The 11,347-nt window shown below is 36.2% G+C and overlaps 1 protein-coding gene across 5 annotated transcripts in view; it reads right to left on the reverse strand.

The window, feature by feature from the left end:
* The window catches only part of LOC127502504 (filamin-A-interacting protein 1), a 32,464-nt gene extending 21,128 nt beyond the window's left edge, over window positions 1-11,336 (reverse strand). Inside the window, exons 1-3 of one of the 5 annotated variants that reach the window (XM_051875467.1) lie at window positions 11,105-11,336; window positions 10,622-10,750; window positions 8,208-8,465 (exon numbers count right to left, since the gene is read on the reverse strand). The gene's annotated coding sequence lies outside the window, so the exon portion shown is untranslated. Of the gene's footprint in view, window positions 1-8,207; window positions 8,760-10,621; window positions 10,751-11,104 lie in introns of those variants that run through there. The other 4 variants (XM_051875468.1, XM_051875469.1, XM_051875470.1 and 1 more) reach the window with 4 other exon arrangements.
* Window positions 11,337-11,347: the final 11 nt, after the last annotated feature.

Raw genomic sequence — 11,347 nt, forward strand, 5'->3', positions numbered from 1 at the left:
CAACCTTAATTTAATAAATGTGACCTGATGTCACCCAACATGAAGGACAGAGTGTGCGACAGAAATAAATCGAGAGAGGACACAGGGAGGTTGTAGAGTACATATAAAAATAGGAATCATAAACTAGCCAAGTTTAAAATGGCACATGATGAAAATGTGGAGTCGCGTTATAGGTGAGAGTTCAAGTGGACTCTCATACTGTACTTCACACGATGGTCACGCAGTACTACTGTACTGAAATTTGCCTCTTTCCTCATCTGTATCACCTCTGTGCCTCTCTAATTTACATTTTTCAGTCCTAAATACCATGTAAGATGTAAAATACAGTCAGTCAGTCATCATTGCAAAACAAACACAGATAGGATGAACAAAACTCCTGCAAACTGTAATTCCATATTTATTGTAATGGGGTAGTGGTATTTTGCAAAGCTGTAACTGATTAAGAATTATGATAGATAGAACGAATGAACGATGATAGACAGAACAATGGATGGATGGATGGATCATATATCCATACATACATACATACATACATACATACATACATACATACTGTAGAACGAATGAACGATGGATGGATGGATGGATGGATGGAATGAATGATGGATGGATGGATGAATGGATAGATGGATGGATGGAACGAATGAACGATGAATGGATGGATCATATATACATACATACATAGAAAGAATCAATGATTGATGGATGGATGGATGGATGGATGAATGGGTCATATATCCATACATACATAGAACGAATAAACAATGGATGGATGAATAGAATGAATGAATGATGGATGGATGGATGGATGAATGGATAGATGGATGGAACGAATGAACGATGGATGGATGGATGGATGAATCATATATCCATAAATACATAGAACGAATGAACAACGGATAGATGGATGGATGGATGGATGGATGGATGGATGGATGGAATGAACGATGGATGGATGGACGGATGGATGGATAGGTGATAGAATGAATGAATGATGGATGATGGATGGATGGATGGAACGAATGAACGATGGATGGATCATATATACATACATGGATCATATCCATACATACATAGAACGAATGAACGATGGATAGATGGATGGATGGAACGAATGAATGATGGATGGATGGATGGATGGATGGATGGATGGATGGATGGATAGAATGAACGAACAATGGATGGATGGATGGAATGAATGAATGATGGATGGAAGGATGGATACGAATGAACGATGGATGGATAGATGGATACGAATGAACGATGGATGGATGGATGAATGGATAGATGAATGGAGCGAATGAACGATGGATGGATGGATGGATGGATGGATACGAATGAACGATGGATGGATGGATGGAGCGAATGAACGATGGATGGATGGATGGATAGATGAATGGAGCGAATGAACGATGGATGGATGGATGGATGGATGAATGGATGGAACGAATGAACGATGGATGGAATGAATGAATGGATAGATGGATGGAGCAAATGAACGATGGATGGATGGATGGATGGATGAATGGATGGAACGAATGAACGATGGATGGATGAATGGAATGAATGAATGAATGAATGAATGAATGATGGATGGATGGATGGATGGATAGATGGATGGAACGAATGAACGATGGATGGATGGATGAATCATATATCCATAAATACATAGAACGAATGAACAACGGATAGATGGATGGATGGATGGATGGATGGATGGATGGAATGAACGATGGATGGATGGACGGATGGATGGATAGGTGATAGAATGAATGAATGATGGATGGATGGATGGAACGAATGAACGATGGATGGATCATATATCCATACATGGATCATATCCATACATACATAGAACGAATGAACAATGGATTGATGGATGGATGGAACGAATGAATGATGGATGGATGGATGGATGGATGGATGGATACGAATGAACGATGGATGGATGGATGGATGGATACGAATGAACGATGGATGGATGGAATGAATGAATGATGGATGGAAGGATGGATACGAATGAACGATGGATGGATAGATGAATGGAGCGAATGAACGATGGATGGATGGAGCGAATGAACGATGGATGGATGGAGCGAATGAACGATGGATGGATGGATGGATACGAATGAACGATTAATGGATGGATGAATGGATAGATGAATGGAGCGAATGAACGATGGATGGATGGATGGATGAAACGAATGAACGATGGATGGATGAATGGAATGAATGAATGATGGATGGATGGATGGATGGATGGATGAATGGATAGATGGATGGATGGAACGAATGAACGATGAATGGATGGATCATATATACATACATACATAGAAAGAATCAATGATTGATGGATGGATGGATGGGTCATACATACATAGAACGAATAAACAATGGATGGATGAATAGAATGAATGAATGATGGATGGATGGATGAATGGATAGATGGATGGAACGAATGAACAATGGATGGATGGATGAATCATATATCCATAAATACATAGAACGAATGAACAATGGATAGATGGATGGATGGATGGAGGAATGAATGAACGATGGATGATGGACGGATGGATGGATAGGTGATAGAATGAATGAATGATGGATGATGGATGGATGGATGGAACGAATGAACGATGGATGGATCATATATCCATACATGGATCATATCCATACATACATAGAACGAATGAACAATGGATAGATGGATGGATGGAACGAATGAATGATGGATGGATGGATGGATGGATGGATAGAATGAATGAACAATGGATGGATGGATGGAATGAATGAATGATGGATGGATGGATGGATACGAATGAACGATGGATGGATGGATGAATGGATAGATGAATGGAACAAATAAACAATGAATGGATGGATGGATCATATATCCATACATACATAGAACGAATGAACAATGGATAGATAGATGGATGGATGGATGGAACGAATGAATGATGGATGGATAGAATGAATGAACAATGGATGGATGGATGGATGGATGGAATGAATGAATGATGGATGGATACGAATGAATGATGGATGGATGGATGGATAGATGATAGAATGAATGAACAAATAAACAGTGGATGGATGGATGGATGATAGAACGAATGAATGATGGATGGATACATACACAGAACGAATGAAAAATGGATGAATGGATGGATCATACATAGATAGATAGAAGAATGAACGTTAGATAGAATGATGTAATGATAGATATAGAACGTTAGAATGACAGATAGATAGATACACAGACAGACAAACAGACCTTGTCAAGTCAACATAATAATAATAAAAAAATTTTCAGAAACAAACGGCAGTTAGAATGACCCATGGTATGACCCAAAGGCTGCAGCAGCGATGCACCGACAAGCCTTTTCTCAGAAATAGCTCTGCTATCTGGAACATTCTTTCCATTGAACAAACGGCTCCTTCAAAATCACCTCCTTCAGAAAGACATCTGCTGACCCAGAATGAGAAACACTCGTTGTGTAATGACTTCAGCGTAAGCTTCATACACGCTTTGGGAGTAATTTATATCACAGCGCTCGCTTTTGTCCTGCCTGCCCGTGATCGAAGAGTTTGTGTTACTGATAAGCATGTTTTCTTATGGCCGTATGGTTCTGCTCCGATCATCGGTCACAGTGGACGAATGAACAGATGAACAGATGCCTTTCTGATGGGAGGAAGATGATGTCATTTCCCACGTACAGTAAAACAGAGGACGGAGGAAATTAGCTAAAGCGATTAAACTCTTGTATCGCAGCATGAGTAATTTTAATCACACTAACACCATTTATAACGATTCTATTGCTCTTTTCGCTGGAAAAATAATAAATAATTGTGCACAATAAGACCAGGAACATGTATTAATAAAGTGAAGAAGAGCATCAATTATGATCTCATGTTGATCTACTCAGGGAGATTTATGTGTACTCAAATCACTTTGGATTAAAGGCTGAAGTTGCGCTAGTCTTTTCTTCCCTATTGTGACGTATATATCTAAATGAAATGGCTTCTCAAACAAGAACAAATGTAGGGTGGGGCTTGATTTTGTCCATGGGGAATTGATTGGATGGTTGTGGTTTGTTATTGGATGATCTCATGTGAGTGACAGGTTGCCTCGCCCTCGCGCCAGACCGCCAGTAAACATGTAATCAGAGAAGAGATGCAGATGATATATTTATAATAAATACTTCAATAATCCATAAAAAAACAAGAATGGTCAATTTCATAGTGACTTTAAAGAATAAACTAAACATCAAATAAGTAATTAGTAGTATGTCGCATCTAATCCATCAGGGAAAAAAAGATTTCTAAGGGCTCTGCTTGATCATTTGGAAGAGTTTTCCCAAGCCATGAGCGACCCCAGATCTCTCAGTGTCTGCAGTAATGCTTTTGGCTCGCTGCCGTGTTTTTTCTGACAATAGGTGTGGGCTGCAGCAGAGAGATGACCTCACCACAGAGTCTGCTTTAGCTGTAATGATATAATGTTAATCCTACGTCCCACGGCTGTGTCACTTTTAGAGACACACACCCTTCCAGAAGGAGTGAAGACTGAGGCTATACAGCCTGAGTACTAACAGGTGAAGAGTTTAAATTTTACACATGCCAATTTCAATGCTCATACGCAACTAAAAACTCCTTTAAAAATAAACACACCTCACTTACTGTGTTTATAATGGGCCTTTTGCAGATTTATTCTAGCAGATTCCTATGTGATTGCTAAATTACATCTACTCTAACTGTGCCAGTACTATTGTAAAGTGATGATATCACTTTTATACAATACGTATATACAATGGTACTTTAAAGGGGTCCTTGATTATGATTTCACTTTTTTAACTTTAGTTAGTGTGTAATGTTGCTTTTTGAACATAAACAACATCTGCAAAGTTACGACGCTCAAAGTCAAGGGAGATATTTTCTTTTACAGAAATCGCTTTTTAAGGACTACAACAAACGGCTGCTAGGGACTACACTGAGCTTCTTCCCGGGTTAGTGACATCACAAACCCCAAAATTTACATAAACCCCGCCCCCGAGAACACACAACAAAGGGGGTGAGTCCATGTTGGGCTGCTTTATAGTAGAGGAAGAGTTGTTGTAGTAGAGTGTTGTTGACATGCCGTCATTTTACACCGGACTGCTTCACAAACAAGGGTCAATTCAACGCTGGATTTGCACAAAAGATTAACATGACGGCACATGCTAGTCGATGAGTTGAATCAACTCCACAACAACTACATAAATTTATCCACTAACCATTCAGAAACGTCCAGTTTCATTCTAAAAGTTGTAACTTCTTCCTGAGTCTCTCCATCAGTGTTCGACTCCGGTTTGAACAATGTAAGGTTGAACACTTTCGTCATTTTGGCTGCGTGAGATTCTCCAGCTTTGTTGTTGTTGAGCAACTGAAGCACGAGCTGTTAAAGCTCCGCCCTCTTCTGGAAAGTGGGCCGGGAGCAGCAGCTCATTTGCATTTAAAGGGACACACACAAAAAACGGTGTGTTTTTGCTCACACCCAAATAGGGGCAAATTTGACAAGCTATAATAAATGATCTGTGGGGTATTTTGGTTGAAACTTCAAATGCACATTCTGGGGACACCAGAGACTTATATTACATCTTGTGAAAATCGGCATAATAGGTCTCCTTTAATAGATACCGAAGGATTATAGTATCGTTCAAAAGTTTGAGGATTTTTTTAATGTTTTTGAAAGAAGTCTCTTCTGCTCACCAAGGCTGCATTTATTTGATCAAAAATACAGTAAAATGTGTAATATTATTACAATTTAAAATAACTGTTTTCTATTTGAATATATTTTGAAAATGTAATTTATTCCTGTGAATTTTCAGCATCATTACTCCAGTCTTCAGTGTCACATGATCCTTCAGAAATCATTCTAATATGATGATTTGCTGCTCAAGAAACATTTCTGATTATTATCAAAGTTGAAAACAGTTGTGCTGCTTCATATTTTTGTGGAAACTGTCATTCTTTGATGAATAGATAGTTAAAAAAAAAACATCATTTATTTGAAATAGAAATCTTTTGTAACATTTTAAATGTCTTTACTGTCACTTTTGATCAATTCAATGTGCCCTTGCTGAATAGAAGTATTAATTTCTTTTTTTAAAAATGACTGACCCCAAACTTTTGAATAGTACTGTATCATACACGTATACTATGGTATTTACAGTACATTGTTTTAATAGGAAATGCCCCAACACACGGTAATACCATTGTAGTTTGATATATACTGTGGTACTCATTGATTACCATATTCATATACCATGGCCTTTGGTAATGTCATGGTACCATACAAGTAATTATATTATACTTCAAAGAATACCATGGTACTACCAAGGTACATGTCCAAAACTATAGTATTGCCATAGTACAAAATTATATATTCATATACCATGGTTTTTACCATGTTCTAAGGTCTTGGTAAAGTCATGGTTCTTTGATAAATACTATAGTACTGATAATTCACAGACAGTACATGGTATTTACATGGTTCTCCAAAGTACTTCAACAAATACCTTGTATACCAAGTGTATGTTTTAGTAAACTCAATAAACAGCAATGACGACATTTAGAACCTGCACGCTTTTTGTTAAAAATGAACTAAACACATGTCAATTAACTAAACAAACCATCTAAACAAACAGCCTCTGTTTTGTTGCCATGACGACGACAGGCACCAAAAGTAGCAGTGGAAGCTTGTTGTTGTTTCTCACATGGAAGTGCAGAATTAGAGCGCTGATGTCATGTACCGTGTCTTATCACAGCGCGTCAGGTCATTAGTTCAGACACTAACTGCGGCCGATGATTCAAAGGAAACACTGGGCCAATCATTCCTGCGGCCACGAAAGAAATTACACACTTTTGGTTTCACAAACTGCTGCCACGCCATTCCCAAGTGACCATAATAGTGTAATGATAGTATATGAATACAGAAATCATTCAGTACCATTGTATATGTCAAAGGACCATGGTATTGCATGGTGCCGTCACATTATGACAACTAACATGCTCAGATTACAACATTATTTGCAAAACTGAGTCTAAACACAAGCATTCTGGACTTCATCTCTTCTCCTTCTGCTCACCCACATGTGGACTGAAATGTTTAGACAGATCCTAAAGTCCAGAGAGAATACTGAGTCACACAGACTGATTTAAGACATCATCTCTGTCACTGACGACTTCAAAGTGCTGTAACGTTGCCAGTAGTCTCTCCTGGGCCCGTGTCAGAGGAACTCCTTCAGTAGGAAATGGAATGCTAAGTGCAATCTGATGAAGCGCTTCCTGAAAGCTGCCCTTACTCACAATGAAGTCAGAGTTGAACAAACCTCTCAGTTACATGGTCACCAAGCATGCACATAAACACAAATAAAGATTCTGATACTTCCTCCAAAAGATGTGAGAGGCTATTGACTCGCGTGTGGGCATTGCTATACGGCTGCTAAAGGGTTCTGGGTGGCTTTATCTATTTGTTAGATGGTTTCTTACTAGCACAAGTTAAAAGATCCTTACGCCAAGTCTCTAGATATGGCTCGAGTCCCTTCTTCAACATAAATCTGAAGGATTTTTTTTTATCCAATTCATCATATGCCAGGCAAAAATGATTAATTCGACTGCTTAGAAATGTAGCGGGGCATGTTGTCACACTATGTAGGGTAAGCTAACACTAAAAGAACCTGTTGATTATAAGCTTTTCAGCTAAATTCAAACAGTAAAAAACAAATCTTAACACAAAACTAATGAAAAAGCGAAAACGTAAAAGAAAAAAAAGTATCATTTTGCTATCAAAAATTTTAATAAAATGTGTAAATATACTGATTTTAAATAAAACTTTTTGTTGGCCAAAATTATAACAACAATTGTAATAAACTAATATATACTTAATTAATTAATAATTAATTACATTTTTGTTGCCCAAAATAAATGTGTTTTCCTTTTACATTTTCACTTTTAATTACATTGATTTTTGTTATATATATATATATATATATATATATATATATATATAAAAAAAAACACAAAATAATGTTATATATATATATATATATATATATATATATATATTACAATTTTGTTGGCCAAAATGATAACAATTGTAAAAACTGTATATATAGTAAAAACTATTCCAGTACAAATATTTTGATGATAAAAATTGCACAACATACCTTTTTTATATGGTCCCAAGTTACAGGTATCAGTTCACAGATGACTTTGTCTAAGTCAGTGAAGACTTTAAAAGCGTGTCAAAAGAAACGTCCACTTTAATGTCCATCTGTTCCTGGAATAAACCATCACAAAAATGCTCCTTCTCCTTCTTGCGGTCCTGCCTTTACGTTGTCTTCTGTTCCTACAGAGATTGTCCTAGCACTAGCGGTCTGTGAGAACTGTATTGTCCTCTATCCAAGTCTGAGCGAGCAGAACGACTGAGAAAAGAGAGATAGAGAATGACCAATAAGAATGGATCTTGTTGGTATCACTCCAGCTCACTTCTGTTGCCTTCACAATGTCCTGGATGAGGGAAAGACGGTAGACAGAGACAGTTTAGACTGTCTGGAGAGACCCCAAAGTCCTTTATGTCCTGACCCGTGAAGCCGTGTGTTGACTAAGAGCTAATTTTAACTCATGCGCTCAGTCTCTCGTAGTGTTTAGCAGCTGAGGGGGTTGAAACAGACGTCTGTGAACCCTGCTGACAGCTGGACCACGGTATTCCGCCAAATGAGGAAAAGACTGTCATAACTACCCAAGCAGTTGCTGGGAAAGAAATTAACTTTCTATCTGAGGTAAATCAAACACTGGTGAATGAAGGGGAAACAGTGTAGGGGAGCAAAACTAATATTACAAAACCTTACAAAATCTGCCAAGAACATATCCACATATCACATTTCATCACAAAAATCAATTGTGTTGCTTAATATTTTTTTGGAACCTGTGATACTTTTTCCAGGATTCACTGATGAATAAAAGGTTAAAAAGAACAGCATTTATTCAAAATATAAATCTTTTCTAACAATATAAATCTTTACTATCACTTTTTATCAATTTAACACATCCGTGCTGAATAAAAGTATTAATTTCTTTCAAAAAAAAAGAAAGAAAAAAAATTACTGACCCCAAACTTTTGAACAGTAGTGTATATTGTTACAAAATATTTCTATTTTAAATAAATGCTGATATTTTTTAACTTTTTATTCATCAAAGAATCCTGAAAAGGTATCACAGGTTATAAAATAATATTAAGCAGCACAACTGTTTCCAACATTGATAATACATCAGCATATTAGAACGATTTCTGAAGGATCATGTGACACTGAAGACTGGAGTAATGATGCTGACAATTCAGCTTTGATCACAGGAATAAATTATATTTTAAAGTATATTAAAATAGAAAACCATAATTTTAAATTGTAATAATATTTCACAATATTATTGTTTTTTCTGTATTTATTATGAAATAAATGCAGCCTTAATGAGCATAAGAGACAATCAAAAACATTAAAAATAGTAATGTTTCCAAACTTTTGACTGGTAGTGTGTGTATATATATATATATATTAATTAATTCGTTCAAGATTTTTTTTAATTGTGACAATTAAGCACATTTTACTCTCAAATTCTTATTACTATAATGAAAAAAAAAGTAAAATATTTATGCATCCTGGTGGCATTTTTTGTTCTGCATTTATTTTTTTCTAAATAAAAATGAAAATAAAGAAGTAAAAAAATATTAGACTTTATTATCTTAATGCAAAATGTATATTTTATACATTTTTGCTTATCTTAATTTATGCTCTACTAATTCATACTGATTTAATTAATAAATAAAAAATATAAATAATAAACTTAATTAATAAAAATACATTTGTATTAATTTTATTACAGTATTACAGTAATGAGGATCACTATTGGAAATTCCAAAATGGAAAAGTGAAATATCTTGATGCATTATGGGAACAATAATGAGATTTTTCTGATTTATGATAATGAGAAATTAAAATAGGCATCATTTGGTTTGGAAATTCTTTTATCTTTCTTTTTTTGCTTTTGAGTTTGGGGTAAACTGTGACTGAGACATCTTTTTGTGAGATTCGTTCACTAAGCTGAAAACAAAATAAACGTGCTCAAACATTTTTGACTGTGTACAACAAGCAGAACTATAGGTTGGGAGACAGTTATTCCCTGACTTTTGGCAAAGTCTTGCAAAAGTGCCACAAGTGTGACAGCAGGTCATGACAAACACTGACACAGAAGTGTCAGAAATGTCAGAGTCATTTAAACAGGCTTGTGTTTACAGCTCAGTTCCTACTGTAAAGCTGTTTGTCAACAACACTTGTTGTCTTGTAACAAGTTAGCCATGTTGAGAGCACTTCAAAACATTCATTTATTGTTTGAAATCAATCACCTTAATTCACAGAACTATATATCCATCATTCAAATAAAACTGATTATTTGTTTGTTTGTTTTTGCATGTGGAAATTATCAAATGGTACACACCTTAATCAATCTTTCAGAAACAACAACAAAAAAACATGCTATTACTGTCACAGTACTTCTGTGTTGTGAACATATGAGTGTTTGTTACCTGAACGAACTGGCAGAGAAGTCCAGAACAAGTGCAATATGTTATGACAAAACCTCAGAATATGCACACCATCACCCACAGATGTAAATCTGTCAATCTTGGTCACATAAATGCTGCTTTTCTGTGAATCTACAACACAAGATATCATGAACAACAACACTTGTTAAAAGAATGCTAGTTTACATCATCTTCAGCAGTGACTGTGGGCGGCACTGAAACATTCCTGCATATTATTTCAATTTAGAGTTATACCATGTAGATTAAAATACAGCAATGAACAGAGGAATCATTCATCAGATACGGAGCTAATTTAGACAGAGATTTCATTGTCATTTAGTTGACCATCCAATTAGAGTTAACAGTGCAAAACAGCGCACTCTACTGGCCGCTTTGATATCCAAAATTCAAAAAGGCCGCATTTGCTATTTTAATGTTTATCTTTTTACCTTTTCATAACTCTTTATTTAGTAGTGAAAGGAGTACCTGAAGATATAATGTCCATATCATGTTTATCCTCCTCAGATGCCATCAAGCAACGGTTTGTTTATGCAAATAAGACGAATTTTTAAACAGGGATTTAACTATTTTAAAGGAAACCGTTCGTCTTTCACATTCACTCCCGGTTGCTTACCGGGTCTTATCTTTAGGCTGACTGTAAAAAGAAAACAAGTAGCAAGAGAAACACATCAGTCAACCGCGCAATCACATAAACACAATATGGCGGCG

Source organism: Ctenopharyngodon idella, chromosome 20 (assembly GCF_019924925.1).
Source record: "Ctenopharyngodon idella isolate HZGC_01 chromosome 20, HZGC01, whole genome shotgun sequence".
Taxonomy (NCBI): domain Eukaryota; kingdom Metazoa; phylum Chordata; class Actinopteri; order Cypriniformes; family Xenocyprididae; genus Ctenopharyngodon; species Ctenopharyngodon idella.